The sequence below is a fragment of the Dermacentor andersoni genome, chromosome 8 (genome assembly GCF_023375885.2).
Source record: "Dermacentor andersoni chromosome 8, qqDerAnde1_hic_scaffold, whole genome shotgun sequence".
Classification (NCBI taxonomy): Eukaryota; Metazoa; Arthropoda; class Arachnida; order Ixodida; family Ixodidae; genus Dermacentor; species Dermacentor andersoni.
In genome coordinates this window covers 82,568,647-82,581,729 of record NC_092821.1, presented here as the reverse complement: position 1 = coordinate 82,581,729, position 13,083 = coordinate 82,568,647, and the positions used below count along the sequence as shown (strand labels likewise).

General features: G+C 45.5%; 1 long non-coding RNA gene across 1 annotated transcript in view; it reads left to right on the top strand.

The window, feature by feature from the left end:
• The first annotated feature begins 945 nt into the window (after window positions 1-945).
• Window positions 946-13,083, top strand: part of LOC129382112 (uncharacterized) — a 51,443-nt gene continuing 39,305 nt past the window's right edge. The window contains exon 1 of the long non-coding RNA XR_008610184.1: window positions 946-1,055. This is a non-coding gene — a long non-coding RNA (uncharacterized lncRNA). The remainder of the gene's footprint in view (window positions 1,056-13,083) is intronic.

Below are 13,083 nucleotides of genomic sequence, written 5' to 3'. Positions count from 1 at the left end.
CAAGATGACAATTTTTAATGCAGGCTAAGCTCGAACGATTGGCGTAGCCAAAGAGGTGCCAATCTCCAAAAATTTTTAGTTTGTATGTACATATGTACACGCGCGTATACAAACACATGCACGAACGTACAAATAAGGTGTAGGACTGTCCTCGATCCCTCGAAATAAAATCCTGACTACGCCCGTGGCTTGAATAGCTCAAAATTTCCCACGCGAACACGCAGTGCGCTGCAACAAAAAGCATTGCAATGTTTTTCAGCATGCATATGAAGTTTACGCGCCGAGCCCGGAAGGTAAGATATTTTTAAAGGGTGTTTATAAAGAAAATTCTTCAGATATGCAGTGCACAGTTACCTGAGCACATTTGGCTGCCGACATCAGACGAATAATGATCGTCGCCAAGAGAACTATCGTGCCTGCATTTATGACAGTCACCATTAACCGTGACCCTCATTCATCACTAACTGTCATTCACAGCAGCTGCACGTTTTCGATATATGAGGTGCAGACACAACGAAAGGTGCTTGTCCTTGGAAATTTAAAGGACGAAGTGTTTTTAAGGACTGTTTCAAATATTTTTCGACTGTTTCACATACACTACAATATCTTCTATATTTTCCGAAAATGAAATGAAATAAAGAAGTCGTGATTTTTAAGTACTGTTTCACATATTTCTTCGATACTGTTTCACATATAAAACAATATCTCCTATATTCACCCAAATTAAAATGACAAAATTATGCTTGTACTTGTGTTATATTTTTCACGAATTGTTGAACGTATTTACGGAACGCAATACATAGAGGGCAAAAAAATTGTTCGTGAATCACAAAATATTTCTCTGAGCACAGAAATAAGAATACTCGGGGTCGCGCAAGGGGGTCCTATTCAAATGTCATAAGCTGTTGACGCAGCGCTTGCTCTTCAATAGAACACAAAAAGAAATCCCTATATAAGTAACACCGCGAAATAGTTCACAAGGTAGAGGCACGGTCCTAAGCAGCCGACTTGTGAAACAGAAGTGAATTAAAAGGCTCTTGCCCTACACATAACAGGTAAGTGTAACTCTTGTTGGAAAGAAGGTGCCGTTTACACCTTTACTAGGAAATTTCTGGACATTTGTAACGATGGAATATTGCCAGACGATGGAACGAGGCCAGAGATCAAACTTAATAAGGCGGAAGTGCATGCTTACTTGCCCCAGACAACTGATAGTTCTGTACTCATTCTCCCAGCAACATTACATGGGGAATTACATCCGTAGTTCTATACTAAACACTTGAAGGCAATATATATTAGGTACTTGTGCTTGGGCGTGGAAGTCAGTCTATAATAAAAAAGCCACAGTTTCTCCCGAAAGTTCAAACATTGATATCGATAGCTAAGTATTAAGCGGCAGGAAGCCTTGTAGGTTTATTGACCGTATCAAGCGCCGTAAAGGTTCACTTACGAAAAGAACAAGTATCAGGATACGCGCGCTCGAACATGAAGATAACTCATTCGGTAAGAACGAGTGCTCGCTTTTTAACGCTGGCGGGATCAGGAGTGCCAGCAGGAGAGGAGGAGAGGGAGTGAACACATTATGCTGCCCCATGTTTCCCCTCGTCTTGAAAATTAACATTACGCCACCTTCAACACTAGCCTTTCGAGAAGAGATAATGTGAGCGAGAAATTCAAATAACCTCCTACTGCCCGACGCGCGCCAAAAGATAACGTCTTAAGCCACCAGCCATGCAGTCTTCCTGTTAGATATATCACCACCCGCAGATGATCTCCACCATGCGAGGAGAGGTGAATCCGCACAAACTGTGGTATATAACCCCTACCTAATTAGAGTATAGGGTATGCCAGGATTAACTGTGAAAATGATAGCTTACGCACAACAAGTAAAGGTCGTCGATGTCACACATTGGGAAGTTTAGAAACTAAAATTACGCGTGCTGCAGGTGTTCTTCATTCCGCTGTGGACAGTGTTCTTACAAATCAAAACGAGATGCCTAACATGAACAATGTAAGAATAGACGTGATCTAAGTTTGAAGGCCGGTATGATTTCAAAATAAAACAAAAGGGAGAACCAAGCGCTAATTCTATACTCCTCTATAATTGAGTCCAGGCGTAAATACATCATTTCAAGGGTGTTCATAATAGCTTCTTTATAGGGCCTGTATATCAGTCTTATCTCATAATACATGTATTGCTAATTCATGGCATCGAACTACAGGTTGAAACGCATAATGGCTTTCAAGCATTGCCAAACAAAACAACAGCTGATTGCAAGTTAGTATTTTCGATGTGGCCATGCATATCTCTTACACGCGAGATATGTCTGTATACGAGGCCACACATACGATCTGGCCATACATACAAAAACAGAACCACCTCACGAAAACGCACTAATAACCAATGCAACATCAGCACGCAAGCAGTAGAACTGAGAACTTGCTTGCACTCGCGAAGCAACAGGTGCATAGTTGCTTACGACTATTTCAATATGAGTCTTTTTCCGACTGAAGTTTTTACAGGAGCTGTGTAGAAGCTTTCCCTATAAAGATATAATCTGAAGGATCTTTTGAGTTCTCTAACTATTGATTTCAATATTGTTGCAGGAAGAAAGCAGGCCCACGAGTGTAAAATAACGTATATATACAACTGGCGTGTATGGCGTTCAGGCAACTGCCAGACTTCGTCTTCGTCTAGTCCAATCCAACTTCTTCGTTCCCTTCACCGTAACATCAACCTCCCGGTGGAGTAGCTCCGTTCCGGTGCAAATTATAGAGCCTAACTTAATGGGGGGACATAGGGCTTAAGCCTGGCGACGTGAACAACATCGCTGGTGACGTTGCGATGCACTGAAGGCTGACCGACTGGGGCGATCTCGTATGTCACGTCGGACAGTTGGCGTAAGATCTTGTACGGACCAGAAAACCGGGAAAGTAGTTTTTTCGACAAGCCGACGTGATGTGAAGGCGTCCAGAGAAGGACATGGAAACCAGGTGAAAAATGGTAGTCTCGGTTCCGAAGGTCGTAGCGTCGCTTTTGAGAAGCTTGCCAGACTGTGAGGCGATGACGGGCGACATCTCGGGCCTGGGCGGCTAAGTCAATAGCATCGCGAGCGTAACCAGTGCTGGGTGATTGTACTGCGGAAGGTAGAACATGTCAAAGGGCAAGGTGGGGTCGCGGCCATACAAAAGGTAAAATGGTGAAAACCCGGCAGTGTCGTGACGGGACGAGTTGTATGCGAAAGTGATGTATGGTAAATCGACGTCCCAGTCACGGTGATCGTCGGAAACGTACATGGTCTGCATTTCAGTTAGCGTGCGGTTGAGTCGCTCGGTGAGGTCGTTCGTTTGAGGGTGGTACGCGGTAGCAATCTGGTGTTCTGTAGAACAGGAGCGGAGCAGATCATCGACGATCTTCGATAGAAAGTAGTGGCCGCGATCCGTCAGCAACTGGCGAGGGGTGCCGTGGTGCAGGATGACGTCGTATAGTAAGAAGTCGGCGACATCTGTAGCGCAGCTGGTTGGTAGCGCTCGTGCGATGGCATATCTCGTGGCATAATCGGTTGCTACAGCAATCCATTTGTTTCCTTTGATGGAAATTAGAAAGGGGCCAAGGAGGTCTAGGCCCACACGGAAGAAGGGCTCTGTAGGGATATCGATTGGTTGAAGCAAACCAGCGGGAGGCGTTGCAGGCGTCTTCCGGCGCTGACACAGGTCGCATGAAGTGACAAACGGCGCACAGAGCGATAAATGCCGGGCCAGAAGAAGCGGTGCCGCAGGCGGTAGTATGTACGAGTGATACCCAGATGTCCAGCAGTAGGAGCGTCGTGAAGTTGCTGGAGCACGGCCAGTCGAAGGTGCTTGGGAACGACTAGGAGGAGCTCCGGGCCCTCAGGACGAACGCTACAACGGTATAAAGTTCCATCGCGCAAGGTGAACATCCGGAGGGACGGGTCATTGGGCGAGGAGCTTAGCCGTTCCATAAGTGTTCGAATAACAGGATGTTTTCGCTGCTCATCGCCAATATGGAGGAAGTCGGAGATGGATAGAACACTGATGTCCGAGTCTGCATCGGTATCGTCCGGTTGGTCCACAGGATTGCGGGACAGGCAGTCAGCGTCTTTATGCAGGCGCCCTGACTTATACATAATAGAAAATGTATATTCCTGTAGACGCAATGCCCAGCGTGCAAGTCGTCCAGTTGGGTCCTTCAAAGAGGAGAGCCAGCAGAGGACGTGATGATCGGTTACGACGCAGAAGCTCCGACCGAAAAGGTACGGCCGGAATTTCGCGACCGCCCATACGAGCGCGAGACATTCTCTCTCGCTAATGGAGTAATTTCGCTCGGGCGTGGAAAGAAGGCGGCTAGCGTAAGCGATGACACGGTCTTGGCCCTGTTGACGCTGAGCGAGGACAGCGCCGATGCCATGACCACTCGCGTTAGTTCGTACTTCAGTGGGCGCAGAAGGGTCAAAGTGTGACATAATTGGGGAAGTTGTAAGCCGCTGAGGGCTCAGGGACAATCAGGGTAGAAAAGGCTTTCTCCTGCAGATGTCCCCAAGATGAAGAGACGTCTTTCTTAACAAGGTCAGTGAGAGGGTGAGCGAAGTCGGCAAAATTTTTCACAAATCGCCGGAAATAAGAGCATAAGCCCAGAAAACTATGGACATCGTTTGTTGAACAAGGTACAGGAAAATTTCGCACGGCGTGAACTTTCTGTGGATCAGGTTGGATTCCGGCGGCGTTTACGAGATGGCCGAGCATGTTAATTTCCCGACGACCGAAATGGCACTTGGAGGAGTTTAGCTGAAGGCCAGCCCTGCGAAACACGGAGAGTATGGTTGTGAGGCGCCGCAGGTGGCTCTCAAAGTTCGGCGGAAACGCAATCACATCGTCGAGGTAACAGAGGCATGTAGACCACTTCAAGCCGCGCAAGAGAGAGTCCATCATGCGCTCGAGCGTAGCTGGCGCATTGCATAATCCAAACGGCATGACTTTAAATTGGTACAGACCGTCCGGTGTGACGAAGGCTGTTTTCTCGCGGTCCATCTCATCGACGCTAATCTGCCAATAGCCGGAGCGGAGGTCAATTGATGAAAAGTATTGGGATCCGTGAAGGCAGTCAAGAGCGTCATCAATGCGCGGCAGGGGACAAACATCCTTCTTTGTTATCCTGTTGAGGTGACGGTAGTCAACGCCGAAGTGCCACGAGTTGTCTTTTTTCTTTACTAAGACAACCGGTGATGCCCACGGGCTACTGAAAGGTTCAATGATGTCCTTGTCCATCATCCTGTCTACTTCTTTCTGTATGATGGCCCTTTCTGTTGCGGAGACACGATATGGCCGCCTATGAATGGGGCTGGCGTCACCGGTGTTGATGCGATGCGTGACAACAGATGTCTGGCCAAGTAGAAGGTCATCCAAATCAAAGATGTCCCGAAAAGATGACAGGAGGTGAAGAAAAGCTGTTGTTTGGTCGGAAGGAAGGTCAGGGGCGATCATCTTAGAAACATCGTCCGCAGGCGTCGAGTACGGTGGAGTGGGTGGCAAAGGTCCGTTGGTACTCACGAAGGATTCAGAGGTCAAAGAAGAAATCTCAAATTCTTCCAAGGGAGTGATATGCGCTATGGCGATACCGTGTGGCAGCACATGCGACGAAAATCCAAAAGTAAGGGTGGGCACGGGAGCGCAGTTTTCGCGGATCCGGATTAAGGTGCTCGGTAGGGCAATATTGCGCGACAAAACCACGTCAGTAAGCGGCAACACGACGTACTCGCCATCAGGTACGGGAGGTCAGGACGTCAGGAGGACATTTGTAGCCGCTTGTGGAGACAGCCTTGCAAACTCAGCAGAACATAAGCGGTGTGAAACACAAGTTGTTGAGTCGGCAGGAAGTGGCAGATCCAACTGTACAACACCTGCGGAGCAGTCAATTTGGGCAGAGTGTTCCGAAAGGAAGTCGAGGCCGAGAATTAGGTCGTGTGGACAGTGTTCAAGGACGATAAATAGAACAACGGCATAATGGCCCCCAATGGTCACACGTGCTGTGCACGTTCCAAGGACAGGTGAAGTACTCCCATCGGCGACTCGCACAGTGCACGGTATGGCGTGTGTAAGAACCTTTTTGAGCCTTCGGCGGAGCGCAGCGCTCATAACTGAAAGCTGCGCTACTGTATCGACGAGAGATCTAACAGGAACGCCATCAACTTCAATGTCCAGTAGGTTTCCACATGTAGGCAGGGTCAACAGAGGATTTGTGGGCCGGGTCGGAGTTGCAGCTTCACCTCCGGGAGCTGCACCGCCTAGTTTCCCGAAGCGAAGCGAGCGCTTGCAGAAGGGGACGAAGAGCGGTGAACGAGAGGCGAACGAGACCTACGATCTTGCGGAGACGGGGAGCGGCTGGATCTTGGTGGAGCACTGTCGCGGTTGATGTTCCTAGTCGGCGTATAGGGCGAGAAAGTACGATTGTCTGGCACTTGGCGGTAGTGACTCGGAGACGACCACCGAGGAGGTGACGACCAATGGTTGCGGCAATGACGGGTGATGTGTCCAATTAAAACAGATAGGTTTATCATCCTCTGTGCGCCAGTCAGCTGGGTTGCGACGAGGGGGCGGAAAGCTTTGCGTCTGGGAGCGAGCGGCCGGAGAAATCTGGCAGGTGTTAGTATGGCGGACCGAGCAGAGACATGGAATGCCCAAACTTGCTATTTCCTCCTGAACGATCGCTTGTATAAGGGAGATAGCGGGCACGCTTTCCCGACAGTCAGAACGGACTGGAGCCGGAGCCTTGGCCTCAACCTCGCGGCGAACGATGCGCGTGATTTCTTCCGGTCCTGTGGGCTGAGCGAACCGCGGCGGGTCTTCGCAAGAAGATGTCGCGGCGGTATTGGGCAATCGGTCGAACGTCTGAGCGACGCGGCGGCCCTTCGCTTGTTCGAAGCGCCGGCACTCCTTTATAATTTCATCCACAGTGGCACAATCCTTGCACATCAGAAGATTGAAGGCATTGTCTGCAATACCTTTCAATATGTGTCCAATCTTGTCTGCCTCGGTCATGTTGTTATCTGCCTTGCGACAGAGGGCCAGCACATCCTGTATGTAGACGACATAGGATTCTGTGGACGTTTGAGCTCGACACGCAAGTTCTTTTTTTGCCGCCAGCTGACGACCGACAGGTCTGCCAAACAGGTCTCTCATTTTTTCTTTACAGACATCCCAGCTCGTTAGGTCAGCTTCGTGTGTGTCGTACCCTTGCCTCGCAGTTCCTCTTAGGTAAAATATCGTGTTTGCTAGCATCATTGTTGGATCCCACCTGTTCCTGTCGCACACTCATTCGTACATCGTAAGCCAGTCCTCGACGTCGGCGTTGTCCGTGCCACAATATGTCTCTGGGTCCCGCGGATGAGTGAGGATGACCGTTGGCACGGGCTGCTGAGGCGTTGTTGCTTGTGTCGGTTGATTTGCCATTGTGGCGGCAGGTAGATGACGTCCGCTGCGAAGTTCCGTGATTGTACCCCGCACCTTCCACCAAAATGTTGCAGGAAGAAAGCAGGCCCACGAGTGTAAAATAACGTATATTCACAGCTGGCGTATATGATGATGATGATGATGAAGCCTCAGTTAGTGGCACAAACCCACTGAGGGGGATAGGCCACGAATCGGGTGGCAATATGATTCAATAAATAAAGCAAAATAAAATAAATTGGTTAATCAATAAATAACCCGAAAAAGGATAAGAAAACAAATAATCCAAGATGCAAAATAAACTATGAATACATGAGATAAAGTATTGATCCATACTAAAGTAAGCCTTACGTTGATAGGAATGTTAAAAAAAATATACACTTAAACTTGAGTAAGGTAAATTATGAAGAATAATAGTAAAATTTAAACTGTGAATTTGTGCTTTTACTTTTTGAATTTTCTATAATGTAGTAGAAATAAATCAATTCTTGAAACTAAATACTATTAACAAGGCATTCTTTTTGTGCCACATAGAAAATTATAAATGGGTAGGCAAACGTTCCTGTGGCTATATCCCAAAACTGTTGCTCCAAGGGAGAGTATAACAGTGCTACTTAAAGGTAATCCTAAATTTTGAAGTGGGATTTCTAGACATAGTTTTCGATGAGTAGAGAACCGCCGGCATGATAATAAAAAATGATCTATAGTTTCTGGTTCATTGCATAGGTAGCATAGAGGGGATACCGCCAGACCACATCTGTGCAAGTAAAAATTAAGTGTTGGAATACGGCAACGCAGCCTGGTAAATGAAACTTCAAATTTCCTGTTAGGACACCATTGCCGGTTCCAAGAATAATTTAAGTGTAAAAAATCTGAAGGTTTTGCTAATCACAGAGCTTTTTTGTCCTCGTTCAAAGAAAATTGCCGATATCTGGCTGCAGTAATGTGCGCAGTTGCCGGCAGCACAAATAGCACAGGACCTGCTAAAGCAGCTCGTGCTAAGGAATCGGCTATTTCATTAATATGAATGTCTCGGTGGCCAGGGACCCATACTATATGCACTAAACTTAAGTGAGGTGGAGCTAATGAATAAAACGTGTTTCCGGTTGCCGACTTTGTAGACGCAGTAAGTGCACTGCATACAGATAGAGAATCTGTCACGATAATGACTCTTGTAATATGAATGGGTAATTTCCGCAAGGCAAGAACTATTGCCAGAAGTTCGGCATGAAAAACTGATGTGTAATCTGGTAGGCGAAGTGAAAAAGACCAATTGAGAGACGGTGAGTAGATACCCACACCTGCCTTCTCTTCACACGAAGAAGCATCGGTCGCTATTACGTTTAATTTGAAACAGGCCAAATAATCTTGTAAACGGTCATTCAAATATGTTGTGGGCAGAAATTTCGCATTGTGTGGAAAAATGTCTGCAAATTCAATTTTCAGCGACCCCGGAGACCTATGGAGCGGAATTATTTCCCTAAGGCGAACATTTAAAGGTGCTAATTGTGCTTGCACAAATACAACTTGCGGGGTATGGAACCGTGGCCACGTGATCTCAAAAAATGGACTTGGTTCCCTAATAAATGCATATTGTCCACGTCTTAGCGAAGAATCATAAGCTCTTAAGTAGGTTTGAACCGTGAGCATGCGGAATCGTGTGTGAAGAGTAGGTAGGCGCGCTTCCTGGTACAATACATTATTAGCAACGAATTTAGGAAGACCTAAACATAGTCGAAGAGCTTCTCTTTCTAACAGAACAAGGGGCCTCAATTTATATTTTGCACTTCCGGAGAACAAAACACAACCAAATTCTAGAATCGGTCGTACATACATACGATAAATCATAATTAATGTGTCACTTCGCATACCAGAACGTCGGTTACTGATTCTACGTAGTAAACCTACGGCTCGTGTCGCCTTCGTTCCAATATTTTCTATGTGAGAACGCCAGTTCAGTTTTCCGTCATATGTGATACCCAAGTATTTAAGTGACTCTACCTGAGGAATGGTTCTCTGTTCATATACTAGTGATAACTGTAACGGCCCGGAAAGCGGAAAAGCAAGCACTGCACTTTTGTTTACGTTTAGTGACAGGTGCAGGTTGCGAAGCCACGTCTGTAGAGTACAGAGGTACGTTTGCAAAGACAGGTGAAGGGAATTGATGTCTCTAGCTGTCGCGAAAAATGCAATGTCATCTGCATAGACATAGAGATTCACATGCTGGTGCAGTGGTACTGAACTCGTCAACAGGTTAAATAGTATAGGAGACAGAACAGCCCCCTGGGGCACCCCTCTTGTCTGATCGAACATTCTTGAAGAAAAGCCGTCTTGAAAGCAATGAAATTTTCTGTTTCTTAGAAATTCGAAAATCCATGCCGTTATATAGTTCGGAAAATTGTAGGACTGTAATGTGTCCAGCAGTAGAGAGTACTCAACGCTGTCATAAGCTTTTGCTATGTCAAGTGTCACTAAAGCGCTAACTTCTTTTCTCTGCTGAGCAAGTTGGATGCGGCTTTCCAAATCTACATGCGCACACCAAATGGAGAGATCGGGCCGGAAACCTATTTGACTTGGGCTCAGTAACGAATTTTCAGATATATGATCCATCATACGATCATATAAAACTCTTTCAATTAGTTTTACCATATTTGACGTAAGAGAGATAGGCCTAATGTTGTCAAGGTTGTAGCCAGCTGCTTGTTTTTTAAGCAGCGGAATAACTTTTGCTGTTCTCCATTCTGGTGGAATGCAAGCATTTTTTAGAGAATAATTAACTGCGTTAAGAATGTCATCAGAAGACATTTCAAACAACATTTTTACCATGGCATTGGAAATGCCGTCAGGACCTGGTGCTGAGGCAGGCAGAGATCTAAGGACATTAGAGAGCTCTGACACTGTGACTTCCACGAAGTCATCAGCGATGGGAGGTCTTAAGGGCCCATGCGGCAAACGTGATGTTAAGCGTTGCGCTAAGCCCTTTCCTATGAATTCTAAAGAAGCAGATAACTCGCGTGGTGAAAGTATTATCGATTCAGTATTCGCTGGTGTTGGCATGAAATTTCTATATCGAAGGAATCTGAACAGAGCTTTCTTGTTGCTGGGCTTAGAGAGGAATTCATGATGTTTTTCGTCATACTCGTGTTTGGCATTCGATACTGTTTTCTTGAACGCAGCAGCTGCGAATTTATAATCACTCCAGTTACTCGGGCACTGATTGTAAAGTAATTTCTTCCACACGGCTTTTCGTCTTCTATATTCCCGCGTGCAATCAGAATTCCACCAAGGAGAGGTGGTACTTTTGCTTATGTTAACATTAAATTGGGACTTTTTAAAGGAACATTTTACTACTGCGCAAAGCCTCATGGCTTTGATGTCATTGGGTAGCGTTTTCTTGGAATTGAGGGCCGTTTTCAAGATAATGTGAAATTTCTGGTAATTGACAAAAGTACGCGTCGGAGACTCCAGGGGAATAACAGGGCAGACAGTGTCAAACCTAATCGGTAGATGGTCACTATTTGAAGCGCAGTCGACAGTAGACCAGGAAGTTACGGAAATTCCTGAACTGGCAAATGTTAGATCCAATGCCGATTTAGAAAAACCCTGAATAAAAGTAGCGGACTTCGTGTTTAAGCAACAAAAATTTTGATTAATTGCCCAGTCGGATAATCGCTTTCAACATGAGTCCGTTTTGAAACCCCAAGAGACATGATGCGAATTAAAGTCTCCGGCTATCACAATTTCTTTCCTACAAGAGTTGACAACGGTATCGAGGAAACAAGTATCATGCACGCCTGTGGGAAAATATGTATTAACTAAGAAAAATGGGGAACAACCAGGAATAGTTGCATCTATTGCTAGTATCTCACACTCCGTAGACATATACTGGTAGGAAATTTTTACTTTGTGGCATATTTTAGTTGCTATCAAGAAAACAAGTCCTCCGCCTCTCGATGGATGGTCCAATCGAAATAAACGATAATTTTTATATGAAAATCTTGGCTATTGGAGAGCCAAGTTTCCTGCAAAAGAATAATGTCGGGAGAAAGTTGTGAGCAAAAATATATTATATCAGTAGCTGCAGAAATAATGGAACGGCAGTTCCACTGTAATACCTTTAAATAACCTATGATGAATTAATGCCTGCTTTAGAAACTGCTTGCTCTAAAATACTGTCTTTTAAAAGATCTTTCTTCGAAAGGCGGTCTTTACCGTACTTTGTTGGTTTTGATTGAGGGTCAGAACTGGAAGAGTTAGGATTAGAATCTGACTTGGAAAGACTATCTTTCACGAACTTTTTGGTTTTTGACTGCGAGACAGAGATCGATGAGTTATCGTTAGGTGGTCTTGTGCGTTTAAGAGTCGGCAGGTCCATTTCTACATCCTGGTTGTTTTCCGACACTGATCCAGAGAAGCATCCGTTGTCGGTCTGCTGAGTTGAAGTTGATGGCCTCGCATTGTCTGCGTCTTGTACACTGACTGATGAGGGATCCATTAGTTGATCAGCATTCGATGTTAGGGTCTGTGTAATAATCTGCGAGCTAGCATTAGAACTTGCTAAAGGACTGAAAAGCTGAATCATTTGTGATGTCAACACTTGAGCTAGGCTCTCTGACAGGTTTGATGTTAGTCGTTCCATAGCTTTTGACAACGCCTTTTCGACCGCTGTCGCAATAGAATCAGGCAACTGCCAGACTTCGTCTTCGTCTAGTCCAATCCAACTTCTTCGTTCCCTTCACCGCAACAATATCAATGATGCTTGTGAAATCTTTGACTACTGATCATGAAATTATTTTCTTGCGAGAGGCACATTCAGCACACTGATAAAAATGTACTGTTATGAACAAGAAAGGCTCCCTGTACGGATTCATGGCTCCCATTTGGTCCTATTTTGGGACTAAACAGGCTGCTTTGCTTTTCATCGTATTTTAACGAAAGCATTTAGTTCAACAGGGGCGTCCCGGGGACTAAAGATAACTCCTTTGTTTTGATCCGTTTTAACGGAAACATTCAGTCTCACTGCGGCATTCTGGGTCTGTTTTCGTTTCTTAGTAACATATAAGCTTTTGTTTGTATTCAGACAAGACGTTTCGAAAATGTTTCAAAAGCGTTGCTTTGGGATATGGATGTTCCAGTTATTTCGGGAGATTCTGGGGAGCTGTGTGATTTGATTGAATAGGTCTGAAGCTTTCTTGAGTTGCTCTCCTTTTATTACAAGTCTACGTCTGTATTGTGGGAGGAAGGCCCTTATGTACAACTTTCAGGGATATGCATAAATTCGTCAGTAGCTACAATGTTGAGTGAAATATTATTAGAGATGCTTGATACAATGCTGGGGCATTTACTTTCAGCAGTTGTGAAAAACGTGTTTAGCATTGCGCATAATCTTCTACTGTTCACTAATCCTGATTATACCCCCCAGCCAATGTTTTAATCATTTGAAAACCTTTTTTTGTGGAAGAAAGGATTAGGTGATACTTTTTCAGTTGCCCCTATGATAATCAGCTAGTGTTGCTTGATATCAGATGTACTTACTCGACCGTATAACGCTTGCTGATTTTGCGGACACAAATCTACTAAACCTATCCTTGATTAAAGGTCGGAGCGCACAAACCTGGT